This window comes from Mustela nivalis, assembly GCF_964662115.1.
Source record: "Mustela nivalis genome assembly, chromosome: 10".
Classification (NCBI taxonomy): Eukaryota; Metazoa; Chordata; class Mammalia; order Carnivora; family Mustelidae; genus Mustela; species Mustela nivalis.
In genome coordinates, this window is record NC_139029.1 from 10,674,344 (window position 1) to 10,688,476 (window position 14,133).

The window sequence follows — 14,133 nt, forward strand, 5'->3', positions numbered from 1 at the left end:
TTTCCGGTGTTGCCCCAGGTCCCAGCCTTCCCATCTCTACCGTGACGTCGTCTGTTAGGGCTCCTTCTAACTTCTCCTCACCTCAGGGCTGTTGCAAGATCCCAGGGGAGGCCCTCGGTGAGAGAGAACTCTGGGAAATGCAAACATGACCATCGGGGGACTGGCCGGGCTGGGGACACAAAGGGCCGGCCGTGGCTCACACCCCGGAGACAAAACACACCCATGTGATTCACGCCAACAGTGGTCCCCCTTTCTGTTTACTTGACTGAGGAGCTCGGAAGGCAGGGAGGTGTGGGACCTTCAGACAGGACTTCCTGATGGGGTAACACAACAGTAACGGCTAATGTTTGATGAGTATTTACTGTGTGCTGAGCACACGCGGGATCTCATTTGAGCCTTTCAAAAAACTCCTGAGGTAGGGACTCAGATGTACCTGTTCTGTAGATAACAAAACTAGAGCCCAGAGCAGGGGAAGTGACTTGATCAAGGTCACTCGTGCCTTCAAAAATATTCATGGATGTCAGGGCGCCTGGGTGGCTCAGTCAGTTAAGAATCTGCTTTCGGGGGACGCCTGGGTGGCTCAGTGGGTTAAGCCGCTGCCTTCGGCTCAGGTCATGATCTCAGTGTCCTGGGATCGAGCCCCGCATCGGGCTTTCTGCTCAGCGGGGAGCCTGCTTCCCCTTCTCTCTCTGCCTAACTCTCTGCCTACTTGTGATCTCTCTCTGTCAAATAAACAAATAAAATCTTTAAAAAAAAAAAAAAAAGAATCTGCTTTCGGCTCAAATCATGGTCTTGGGCTCCTGGGACGGAGCCCCGCATCAGGCTCCCTGCTCAGGGGGGAGTCTGCTTCTCTCTCTCCCTCCCCTCCTTCCTGCTCTCTCAAATAAATAAATAAAATATTTAAACAACATGTATTCATAGATGGGGAGTTACCGTTTCATGGGGACAGAGCTTCAGTTTGGGAGGATGAAAAAGTTCTGCCTAAAGATGGTGGTGATGGTTGCCAACACAATGTGAGTAAAAATGGTTATAATGGTCAATTTTATGTTACATATATTTAATGACGATAAAAAAAATTAGTCGAAAAAGCTGTTCTTGATCCCCATTATGTTCTAGGCACTGTGCTGGAGCCCAGGGACAGCAGTGAATAAAGCAATTATCTCTGCCTTCATGGAGCTGACATTCTAGAACCTTCCGTGGCTGGAAGAATGGACAGAAAGCAGTGTGCCCTATCTGCTCTGTGCCATGTGATGGCCACCAGCCCCTGAGGAACTGGCTTTAATTTTATTTCATTTAAATTAATTTAAATTTAAATAGGCACCTGTGGCTGGTACAGGATTTAACCCCGCAGTTCTAGAAGGTAGGTCACATGATGGGGGGCGGGGAGGCCAACCTAGCTGCCTTATTCAAGCTTCCAGCGCTGGAATTCCAGCGGTGTGGGCCTCCTGTGTCAGATTGGCCGGGGAAGCTCGCTACAAATTTGATCCTCAGGCTCCACATCAAACCCATCCAATCGGAAGCTCAGCGGACGGGACCCAGGAGTCTGCATTTTTTTTTTTAAAGATTTTATTTATTTATTTGACAGAGAGAGAGAGATCACAAATAGGCAGAGAGGCAGGCAGAGAGAGAGGGGAAAGCAGGCTCCCCGCTGAGCAGAGTACCCAAGGCGGGGCTAGATCTCAGGACCCTGAGATCATGACCTGAGCCTAAGGCAGAGGCTTAACCCACTGAGCCACCCAGGCGCCCCAGGAGTCTGTATTTTTGTCAGAGTCCAGACAATTCCAAGACACAGTAGTTCCAGTTTGAGAACCACCGCCCTTCTTTTTTTTTTTTTTTTTAAGATTTTATTTATTTATTTGTCAGAGAGAGCAAGAGAGAGAGCACACAAGCGGGCAGAGGCAGAGAGAGAAGCAGGTTGCCCGCCAAGCAAGGAACCCCATGTGGGACTCGATCCCAGGAGCCTGGGATCATGACCCAAGCAGAAGGCAGTTGCTTAGCCAGCGGAGCCACCCAGGTGTCCCCCACCGCCCTTCTTGTTCAAGACTCCCCACCGCGGCGAGTTTGACTTAGGTCTGACCTGTGCTGGGCCTCCCGGGCAGGGACCAGGCCTGATGAGGGGGTGTGCCCAGCTCAGGGCTTCCCCAGCCCAGCTCACCCAGCGGGAAGATAACTAGTCCTGGCTACCAGCTCAGCTTCCCTCCCATTATTCCCCCCCCCCCCGAAGAAAAGACGGGGTCTTTCTACACTGCGAGCAGAGAGGCTGGGGCGGGCTCCTGGGCTCCTTGTCTCGTGTCCCACTGTCAGTCAGCTCACGGCTCTGGCCCTAGCTGGGGGGCAGCAGGAAAAAGAGCCATGGCCTGGCACCCCACCCTGCAGACCAGCCTAGCCCAGCAAGGGGAGGAAGGAAGCCATGGCAAGCCAGGCCAGAGACCAGCGGGGACAGAGGTGGGGGTGACGCAGGCCTCAGGAATTTGAAAACAAACATTTAGCCAACGAAGGAAGAGGCTTCTGTGGGTTGGGGAGCCAGGGCGGGCCCAGTTCCCTCCTCCCCAGAGCAAAGGGGTGAGTCCCAGTCCGGCTGACAGTGGCAGATGGCTGAAACCAGTGCCTGGAGGGTTTCCACTCCAGGGGGAAGGGAAGGCCTTTGTGGGGGTGGGGGGTGATGTAGGGACCCGGTGGGCTCTGCCCAGACACTGGAGCATCATGGCTGGAGTGAGGAGAGGAGGCAGCAGAGAGCAGGGAGCACCGGCAACACTCAGGAGGAGGCTTGGTAGCAACATTTTGTCCACTAAGCATTTATTGAGTGCCCACAGCATACCAAGAATTCAGAGACAAAGGCACAGCCGGGCTAGGGAAAGAGCCAGATACAAGGGAGGATAATTCTGACAGAAGGGGCGCCTGCGTGGCCCAGTCATTGAGTCTCTGACTTTGGCTCAGGTCGTGATCCCAGGGGCTCCCTGCTCAGAGGGAAGCCTGCCTCTCCCTCTCCCACTCCCCCTGCTTCTGTTCCCTCTCTCACTGTCTCTCTCTCTCTCTGTCGAATAAATAAAAATCTTTTTTAAAAAATAATAATACCGACAGAAGACCAGAGCTTGTGAGCCCTTGGCAGAGGAAGTCAGAGAAGGCTTCCTGGAAGAGGTAGCACCTACGCTGAACCCTGAAGGACAAATTCTGCCAGGGCAGAATAGAATCTCAGTAATCTCACCCCAACCTGTCCTGGGGCCAGCATTCAGTGAGTGGACGAGTGAGCAAGGGCCCAGCAGACACGTGGAAGGAAAGGAAGGAATGAGCGTTGTGAAGTCGGACGTCTCAGGGTCCAGACGGCAAAATCGATCTTCCCACTCCTCAGCCAGTAACTCTCTTCATGGCCCTGGGGCTCTGCTCCCACTTAAACCCGGAGACTCCAGCCAGCCTGCATGGGTTCAAGCCCCAACTCAGTCACTTACCAGCTGTGTGACTTTGGGCACATTACTTAACTTCTCTGTGCCTGGGGATCCGTTCTCCATAAAATGGCAGTAACAACACGAGCGCATGGCCTTCTGTGAAGACCGCGTGCGTTCGGACGAGTAAAGTGCTTCGAACAAGGTTGGGCGTGAAGCGAGAGCTGCGTCAGTGTTTGCTGATACACCGTGGACACCGGCTTACTCATTCACTAAATTCACTCACTCACTCATTCTCGGATGCAGTCCCCTCTTCGAGCCACCACTCCCTCTCACACTCTTCCCCCTGCCAGTCCTTCGCTGAGCCCTCCCCAGCCCAGGTCCTCTCCTGCCCGCCTTCCCATCCCACTGCGCTGGTCCTGGGTGCTGCCCGCCACCCTGCTAATTACTGGAACCCTTGCATGAATTCCCCTCAAACTCAAAACAAACCAGAAGAAGCTGTCTGCCGCGGGGGGTTACCACCAGAACCAGGGTACGGTATGGGCACGAAGCCTCTGGCATGGGCTTCTTGGGCCGGGGGCCCTCTCCAGCACCTGCCCCAGGGATAGCCGGATTCTTCCAAATCCCAGCCTTGCCCAGCCTGGGGGCCCCTGGCACGGCCCACTCCGCACCCACATCTCAGGCCCCGTGAATGCCAGGAGCCCCGGACCCAGTCCTCAAGCCAGCTCTGCCAGAGCCGGGAGCCCAGAGCTGGGCTGAGGGGAGAGCTCTGCAGCCAGAACCCATCTCGCACGGGAACAATGAGCTGTGTGCCAAGCGCGATGACGGCATGCTGATTAATGTTAGGTGGGCACGCAGAAGATGCCACAGCTTCCTCTTTCCCCATGGGCACCGGAAGAACAGGTCACGCTGGGGAAGAGGAGCCTGGACAGAGCATTTCCAGATCACCTCCAGCATTCCGGCTACCCCGCTCGCCACTTTCTATATTTTGATGGCACGGTGTAGTGGGCGTGAGCTTTGGCAGGCGTCCTTGAGGGAAGTGAGGCTCAGAGAGGGAAGGGGACTTGCCCAAGGCCACCCAGCCCAAAACTCGGGTCCTGGAAATCAAACCTCTACCAAGACCAGGGCTCCTGGCCTTGATGAAGCCTGAGGTGTGGGTGGGGTTAGTGCCCCCACTGGCCCCAGGGATGAGCAAGGTTGGCATCTGTGGGGCTGGGGAGGGGCTGGGGCCAGGCATGAGATGCTGTTTGGGCCAGAGGGCGGGGTGGGAGAGAAGGGGAGTGAGAGGGGCAGGGCCGGGTGCCCAGCAGGAACAACAGTACGGGGCGGGTAACGGGAGCCTGGCCAGGTCTGGGCTCTCGGGCAGGCCCTCCTGGGCCCTGGAAGCAGCAGGCTCAGCCTGTGGAGCTGCCAGGCCGATACCAGCCTCGATCAGCCAACTCAGCGATTGTATCGGCCTTTTCCTGGAAGACTGCAGACGCGGTGGGGGAGTCCTGAAGGGAGGCACCTGTTTGGGAAAAGGGGGTGTGGCCACCCTGTCCGGCACTGCCGCTGCACCACCGGCCAGCCCTTGTGATTTGCCTCTTGGCGCTCTGGCCAGCCTCCCCCTGCGTGCCGGGACCCCCTGCGAGCCACAGGATCCAGCCATCAGAGCAGGCTGTGGGGGCTGCATCCAGGGTGCCACCCGGGCCTCATGTGACCTGTGCTGCCGGCCACTACCTCAGCCAAGCCGTACAGCCGCCTGGGGCCCGGTCCACACCCGCCTTCTATGGCGCCTTGTTTTGCCCCACCTTGGAAGGAGCAGACACAGATGGGTGTCAAGGCAGGACTGAAGTGACACCATTTGGTATCTTCCTTCTTTAGAGAATGTCAGTGCCACTCTGCCATGGGTCACAGGTTTAGGGACACCAAAGGCCTCCTTGGGATGAGGTCTGAGGCATCCCACTGCCTAGCTGGGCAGAAGACTTCACGTGGAATCCAGAAGAAGGACTGGGTCAGAAGCACCCCCCGCTTTCGGGGGGGGGGCACCAAGCCCAGCAGGGCCAGTCACACACTTGTCACGCCTCATAGGGGATAACAGGATCAGAGGCTGTAGCAATCTGTATCGTCCCCACCCCCAAGCAGGGCGTGAGCAAACAGAGGGAGGGCAGAGGCACCAGGAGGGGAGGGCAGAGGGGCTGAAGCCTGGTCGGGAAGCAGAGTGAGCCTGTGGGCATCTCAGTATCATCTCTGCCCCGACAGCCAGCCTCCCAGAGATGCCGTGAGGACTGTGCCTGGCGGACAGGCATGGGCTTCGGGAGCTGGGAGTGGCTGCAGAGCTGGGAGGGAGCGGGTTTTGTTTTTTTGTGTTATGTTTTCTTTTTTTCCTTAAGATTTTATTCATTTGACAGAGAGAGAGAGCACACATAGGCGAGCTGCAGGCTGGGTGAGAAGTAGCAGGCTCCCCACTAAGCACAGATCCCGATGTGGGGCTCGATCCCAGAATCATGACCTGATCTGAAGGCAGAGACACCTAACCGACTGAGCCACCCCGGAGCACCAGGAGGTGGTTGTTGCAGCAAATGTCTTCACGGAGGAGGCTCTGGGTCAGGTGGGCTTGGGTTCAAAGAAGCTCTGCCTCTTATTTGCTGTGTGACCTCAGGCAAATCACATCCCCTCTCTGAGCCCTGGTTTCCTCCTTTGTAAAATGTGGATGCTACAAACAGAACCTGCTCAGAGGGTTGCGACGATGGTTAAAGGAAGTGATCAATGCTGACCAAGTGGCAGGCAAACAACATTCAGTACCCGGTGGTGGTGATTTTTATTGTCCTTGTCCATCGTGTAGTCAAGAACTTGGCATAAAGCCTGGGAAGTCACAGGCCCGAGAGGGTGGTCTTCAGAGCCTCTGGGGATTAGCATCTTTCAGTCTTAGGAATCTTCCCTTGCCCTTCACCTCAAGGGGAGTCTGGCAGTCTCAAAGGGAAGGGGCTCTGGACTCCCAGGACACATGCCCACACATGTATTCAAGACACCTTCTGCCGCCCTGAGTGCCCGGTGGGTGCTGGGATCCCTGAAGTGCTCAGAGAGCATTGACTGTCGGTGGGAGCAAGGAGCTGGCCACACTCCCAATGATGCTGATGCTGGGGAGGAGGAGCTGCGAGGAAAGGAGAGGGCTCCTCACTCCACCCTGGAGTCAGCCTGGAGGCTTCCTGGAGGAGGGGGCCACGATCAGCCACCATCTTGCTTGTCAGAACCCTTCCTCTCAGAGTTGAGAACAGGACTGGGCAGGAGTGAGCTCCTGTTTTCTGGAGGCTGTGCCCTTCCTTGCCCCCTGCCCGGCCCACTGCCCCGTACCCCTACCCACCCGCACTGCCAAGGTTTGAGAGGGCTCATCCCCGGGGGCCGAAAAGAGTAAGGGGGGGCCGCCACCCCCACCCCCCCACGTTGTCCCAGTCCCGGGACTCTGCTGCCCCCTAGTGGCCGGACTGAGGAGGACGCCGCGCCCACCAGGGAAAACCAGTTCAAGGACAGCAGTTATCATAAATAATAAAATGACGACGATGATGATGACATTCGTCACTTTACAGTTTGCAAAATGCCTCAGCAGTCAATCACGGGCTGCACGGAGTAGGATGAAGGATACGGGCCTGAAATCAGAAACTGAGTCAGGTTCCAACTGGCTATGTGACCTTGGACAAGTGTCATCTCTGAGCCCCAGAGTCCTCCTGTGTAGAACAGGGGAGGTAAGGATTTGGTGACCTAACTCCAGGTGCACAGGTTGCCCGGGGAACAATACCACCATCACTATCGTAACACTTGCCCAGTTGGCCGTGTGCCACCTCCCTATGGATAATGCTTTTTGCGAACACTTTTTTCAAGGTGTCCCCCTCTTTAATCTGCACTACTTTTTAAAAAGATTTTATTTATTTATTTGACAGAGATCACAAGTAGGCACAGAGGCAGGCAGAGAGAGAGGAAGGCAGAGAGAGAGGAGGAAGCAGGCTCCCAGAGGAGCGGAGAGCCTGATGCTGGACTCGATTCCAGGACTCTGGGATCATGACCTGAGCCAAAGGCAGAGGCTTTAACCCACTGAGCCACCCAGGCGCCCTATGCACCTTTTTTTTTTTTTTTAAGTTCTTTATTTAAGTACTCTTACACCCCATGTGGGACTTGAACTCACCACCCTGAGATCAAGAGACGTGCACTCTTCCCACGTGCCAGCCCAGTGCCCCAATCTACACTATTAATCCCATTTAACAGATGAGGGGATTAAGGCTCAGAAAGGGGAAGTCACTTGCCTAGAGCGGCCTGGCTTGTAAGTGGTAAAGCAGGACTCAGAGCCAGGTTGGTGTGACTCCAACCGCAGTGCTCACTCCCCACACCCTTCCCTGGAAACCCCCATGTCCTTCTGGCCTCATCTGAATAAGCAGGCAAGGCCTCTGCCTCCTTCAGCCTTTTCCTCCACCTTCTCCCACAACGCCAGGCCCCGCAGCTGCCCCCTTCCTGCCCTCCTGATCAGGACCCCAGCCCTCAGGACAGCTCAGGAGCGGAGAGCTTGAGAGTGGCTTCCAAAGGTCATCCCGTCCATCCCCCCGCACCCCGCCCAGGCAGATGACTGTTAGTCCTGTTCTTCACGCTGCTCAGGGGAGGAGAGTCCATAAACCCACTTCCTCTACCCGCCCAGCTGCGGCAGTTCCCACAGTCGGGAAGTTCTACCATCGGTCTCCCCAGAGTCCCTGCTGCTGCCGTCAGTCCATTTCCCTTTGTTCTTTCGCCCAGGAGTGTCAGAAACACAATCTGGGGAGGATCCTGGAGGCCTTGAGAGAGGAACTCTGGAATGCGGAAGGGTCATTCAGGGACAGGAAGTGAGAGCTGAGCCCAGGTTCAAAGCCAGGTCAGGGCAGCAAGAGTGGCTGAGCTGGTCTCCTGGCGCCCAGGGCAGCCTCAGCCCAGGTGGGGCAGCCTCACCCACGGACCGAGGGCCCCGAGGCCCACCCCCTGCCCCGCAACGCCATGTGGCTCACGCACGTGGCGGACCAGAGCAGGCTGGGGGCACGTGAAGAGCTCGGCTCGGGGGTCACCTGGAACTGGGTGCAAATCCCCTCAAACCCCTCAAGAAGCATTTGCTGAGCTTCTCCCCCGTGCCAAGCACTGCAATCAGCGCTGAGGCCAAAGCCAAGGTCCCCTGCCCCATGGCGCTCACAGCCCAATGTGGAGGTGACAGTAAGCGAGTCAATAAATGACAAACAAGAAATCCCAGTGTGGCAGGAGGAGAGGTAGGGTGGCCACACATTTGAGAGTGACCAGGGAAGGTCTCCAGAGGAGGTGGCATTTACGTGGGTAAGGCCTGAAGAACAAGAAGGAGTCAGACCTGAAAATCTGACAGGAGAACACCCCAGGAAGAGTGAACAGTCTGGGCACACATCCTGAGGTTAGAATGAGCTTGGCATTGAAAGACCCACTGGGGAGATGGCCGGGGCAGCGAGCCTGCATGGGCTCTAGTGAAAGGACTCACACACCGCCTTTCTCTCTGAATGTCTGTTTTCTTACCTGTGAAATGGGTTCAACGACACCTGTTTAAAATGGAGATAGTCACACAGTCTCTATATCTGGGCCTGTGTGCTCATTAAATACTTGATATTCTTTTTTTTTTTTTCCTTTTTCTTTCCCTTTCTTAAATTTTTATTGATTTGACAGAGAGAAAGAGAGCATAAGCAGGGGGAGCGGCAGAGGGAGAGAGAGAAGCAGGCTGAGGAAGGAGCCCGACGATGCAGGGCTTGATCCCAGGACCCTGGGATCATGACCTGAGCCGAAGGCAGATGCTTAATTGACTGAGCCACTCGGGTGCCCCATCTTTTTTTCCTTAGAGAGCGTGCGCATGCAAGAGCAGGTGGAGGGGCAGAAGGAAGACAAGAATCCCAGGCAGGCTCCACACTCAGCGTGGAGCCCGATGTGGGGCTCCATCCCCCGGCCCCAAGATCATGGCCTGAGCTGAAATCAAGAGTCAGACACTTGGTTGACTGAGCCCCTGAGGCGCCTCTCAATACTTCATCACTGCTCTATCAACAGGTGCATCCGTGGTACATTTCAGGTTGCAATTTCAACACCATCCCCCAGGCCCCGAACTACCCCCACCACACACACAGGACTGCTTCAACTAGGCAGTCGGTTATGGAATGGCTTCAGCCCTGGTCCAAGTGCACCGCACTTTACAGTTTATAAAGCACCCCCTTCCACTGCCCTGAAGAGCGGACTGCTGGGGAACTCCTTGGAGGCATCCATGGCAAAGGGTCCAGCAGCCCTTTGGCCCACAGCAGGTGTAGGTCCTGCTCCTGCCACACCCACCCCCATGAAACTTTCAAATTCCAAAGGCCTTTGTTACCAAGTGTCCCTCATCTGAAAAAAGGGTTTGGTTTCCAGCCACGCCAACTCCTTAAGCCTGGATGGTTCCTACTTACAGCTAAACTGCTGAAATCAGAAGGCAATTCTGAACCGAAACCCAGAAAAAAAATATTGGATCAAGGGTCCTTGGGTCCCCCAAAAAATACTGGATCAAGGGTCCACATGGAAGTGGAGCGGAGTAGGCCAAGGTCAAAGTCAGTCCAAGGACTCAAGCGACTGGACTCCTCTCTTCATGACTGGAAAGAGCTCCTTGTTCCCAGAGAGAGGCAAATCCCGGGTCTCTGCTCTGCTGTATCCTTGTCCTACTACCTCCACGTTAGCCCTCAAGAAGCAGCTTGCGTGGCGCTGCCTCCAGGAAGCCTGCCTGATTTTCTTTTCTTTTCTTTTTTTTTTTATTAAAGATTTTATTTATTCATTTTGACAGATAGAAATCACAAGCAGGCAGAGAGAGAAGAAGGGAAGCAGGCTCTCCGCTGAGCAGAGAGCCCGACTCAGGGCTTGACCCTGGGATCATGACCTGGGCCGAAGGCAGAGGCTTTAACCCACTGAGACACCCTGATTTTCTACAAGAGCTGGCTGCTGCCTTAGTTGCCCATCCACAGCCCCCAGGCTTTCTCCTACTGGGGCCAAGCTTCCGTTGAAGTTTAACTCACCTCAAGGACACAGATTTTATGTGTACCCCTCCATGAACTGTCTCCAAGACAGCAGCCTGTGCAAAGGGCATCCTCCGACTCCTCCCCGCCAGTTACGACACCCTGACCTCTACCCCATCCGAGAATTCCGCCCGCTTTCGTACTTTATGTGAATACAATCATCTGAGAAGCCTTTGTCTGGCTTCTCGCACAGTGTGTCTAGATTGTGTCCTTCAACATACTTGCTGGTGGTTTACTCTCCTTACTGTATAGTGTTCCCTGTGGGAACAGACCACACTTTGTCCATTTTGCCACTGATGACATCGCATTTGGGTTGTTTTTTAGCATTTTGGTCATTAAGGAATAGGACTGCTGTGGACATCCCAGCTCGTGTCTTTCAGGGCACGCACGTACACACTGTGTTTACCCTGTGGGTGTTTACCCCAGGGAAGAAGTGGATTCGCTGGGTCACTGGGTAGGCACGTACTCAGCCTTAGCAGATGCAGCCACACTGTGTTTCCAAAGTCATTGTGCTGGTGTGAACCCTGCCAACCGTACAGGAGAGGTCCTGCTGCCCCCACCCTCACTGACACTTGAGTCTGTCTGGGGGCTTTGCATCCAGGCCCTTGTTGGTCTCACCTGTTGCCGAGAGTGGATGCTTCTGTGCCACCCACCAAAAGAGACACAGGATGAAGGGGATCAGAATGAAGGACAGAGACAAAGAGGCAGAGAGAGAGAAGACGGGAGGGAAGAAGGGAAGAGAGAAGGAATCGGGGAGGAAGAAAGGAGGGAGGAAGAGAATCAACAGAGAAACATTAGGCTGACTCCTTGCCATGGGGCCCCACATCCGCTGCCCACCACAGCCACCCCACAGGTTAGTGCCTGCTGCTGGGACTGAAGCTTCGACTCCTGGTTCGCCCAGAAACCTCAGTGTGTCCTATACATGAACAACTGAATAAAATTCTTTCTCAACAGTTTCCTTTCAGGATAAAAATCTTTTGAAACACATGTAAAATCAGGGGACGCCTGGGTGGCTCAGTGGGTTAAGTGTCTGCCTTCCTCTCAGGGTCCTGGGATTGAGTCCTGCATCGGGCTCCCTGCTCAGCGGGGCATCTGCTTCTCCCTCTCCCGCTCCCCCTACTTGTGATCTCTCTTTCTCTCTCTCTCTCAAATAAACAAAATCTTTAAAAAAGTAAAATCTTTGAAAATAGCCTGGGGTTCACTGAGCGGACAGACGGATCCACTTGGTCCCTGTAGAGGAGTGAGCCCTGGGCGGGGAGGGGCTTCCAGAGATAGGGGCTTGGAGACCTGCTGAGCAGACAGCCTCAGGGGCCAAAACCCCTGCCCCAGACAGGCCCGCCCTCATCTCCTGTCCTGCCAGTCCCACCCCTACCTTCTGCCTTCTCCCACGGCAAGCAGGGGCAGGATCCTAGGTCCACGGCCAAGGCCAGACACCCAGGCCAGGCCTACCAGGCAGAGGCAGGTACCCCTGAGAGAAAGGCCCCCTGGAGATGCTTTGCCTGGATAACCTCACAGGGAGCTGGCAGAGGAGGGGGGCTGGCCTGGTGGGGCCTGGCGCAGTCCCTGCCTCCCTGCCTGGCAGCACGGCCCCAAAGCCAGCCGCCGAGCAGCCCCCAGCCCAGCCCCCCGCAGCCTCGTGCAGACGCAGGTGTCGGCCCAAGTCCAGATCCGCCGGGGGGCGGGCTGAATGGGAGCTTGTTTCCTCTGCTTGGCCAGCCTGATGCCAGCTTGGCTCTCCCCATGCAGATTCAGCACTGAAAGAAGCAGAGAGGCCCGCCCGTCTTCACTCAGCGCAGGAATCCCGATGCTGGACTTTCTGAGTTCCTTAAATCTTCAAGGGACAAAGGCTTTGCCACCTCCCAGGGGCCCCCACACTCTGGCTATGCAGCTCCGACACAATAAAAGCCGCCATTTTTGGCAACTTCGGATGGGCCAGGCACTGTGTTGACCTTGTATTTCCTTCCTTCCTTCCGTCTGTCCTTCCTTCCCCTTTTATTTATTTATCTGAGAGGGAGAGAGCACAAGCGGAGGAAGCAGCAGAGGGACAAGCAGACTCCCTGCTGAGCAAAGAGCCTGACGCAGGGCTCTATCCCAGGACCCCAGGATCATGACCTGAGTCGAAGGCAGACGCTTAACTAGCTGAGCCACCCAGGTGCCCATTTTTTTTTTAAGACTTTATTTATTTATTTCTGAGAGAGAGAGAGCAGCAGGAGGAGCCGAGCGAGAGGGACAAGCAGACATGGGGCTACATCTCATGATCCTGAGATCATGACCTGAGCTAAGACCAAGAGCCGGACGCTCAACCTGCTGAGCCCCCCGGGGGGCCCCAATCTGGCCTACTTCCTCTCACAGCAGCTCCGTGAATTAGGCACGATGGTCACCATCAGTGTTTGCTGCTGTGGCAACAGAGGCTTAGAGCCATTCAGCATCTTGCCTAAAAGCATGCAACATAGATGGGGCAATAGATTCCCCACCTCCGTCCAGGGGGAAGGCCTAGAAGCAGTGACACGTCAATACCCATGAGCACCCCCCGGTGCCCAGATCTTGGTTTCTGAACACCATCTCCAATGAAAGCAACTACGCGCCTTAGAGAAATGACGGATTCTAGCCCTCAGGCTGGGTGAGCACAAGACGAGCCTGGAGCATCTCCCAGCACCAGAAAGCGGGGACATGCTCAAAAGACAGAAATAAAAGGGGAGGGGCACCTGGGTGGCTCAGTGGGTTAAAGCCTCTGCATTTCACTCAGGTCATGATCTCAGGGTCCTGGGATCGAGCCCTGCGTCGGGCTCTCTGCTCAGCAGGGAGCCTACTTCCCTTCCTCTCTCTCTGCCTGCCTCTCTGCCTGCTTGTGATCTCTGCCTGTCAAATAAATAAATAAAATCTAAAAAATAAACCAAAAACCAAAATCAGTAAGCTGTTGCTACAGAAATGGTTAAAATCAATCCTACTCAGATCTGGTTAAGAAATAATCACAGGGGCGCCTGGGTGGCTCAGTGGGTTAAAGCCTCTGCCTTCGGCTCAGGTCGTGATCCCAGGTTTCTGGGATCGAGCCCCGCATTGGGCTCTCTGCTCAGCAGGGAGCCTGCTTCCCCTCCTTTCTCTCTCTCTGCCTGCCTCTCTGCCTACTTGTGATCTCTGTCAAATAAATATATAAAATCTTTAAAAAAAAAAAAAAGAAGAAAGAAAGAATCACAGTGAGGGGCATCTGGGTGGCTCAGTGGGTTAAAGCCTCTGCCTTCGGCTTGGGTCATGATTCCAGGGTCCTGGGATCAAGCCCTGCGTCCAGCTCTCTGTTCAGCAGGGAGCCTGCTTCCCCCACTCTCTCTCTGCCTGCCTCTCTGCCTACTTGTGATCACTGTCTGTCAAATAAATAAATAAAATCTTTAAAAAAAAAAACTAAACTAAACTAAAACAGACACCGGAGTGAGTTGGAAAGAGCTCCCAATGGCCAAAGCTGGAATAATTTAAACAACAAAATACATAACTTAGTATTGAATTATAACCCAAAGGAAAGATCCATAAAGGCACAGGTCCTTTATAATAACTGATTACATAAGTAGAGAAAAGGAACAGATCTTCCTCGCAGAAGAATCTTAAATAATGGGATCCAGGTAGACGTACCCACCAGTTAGTGGGTGCGTGCCTTGAGAGTGGGTTGCACTTGCTTCCCAAGAAGACAGTATGGGAAGGGGAAGGTAGTAAACATCACAGCGGAGGAA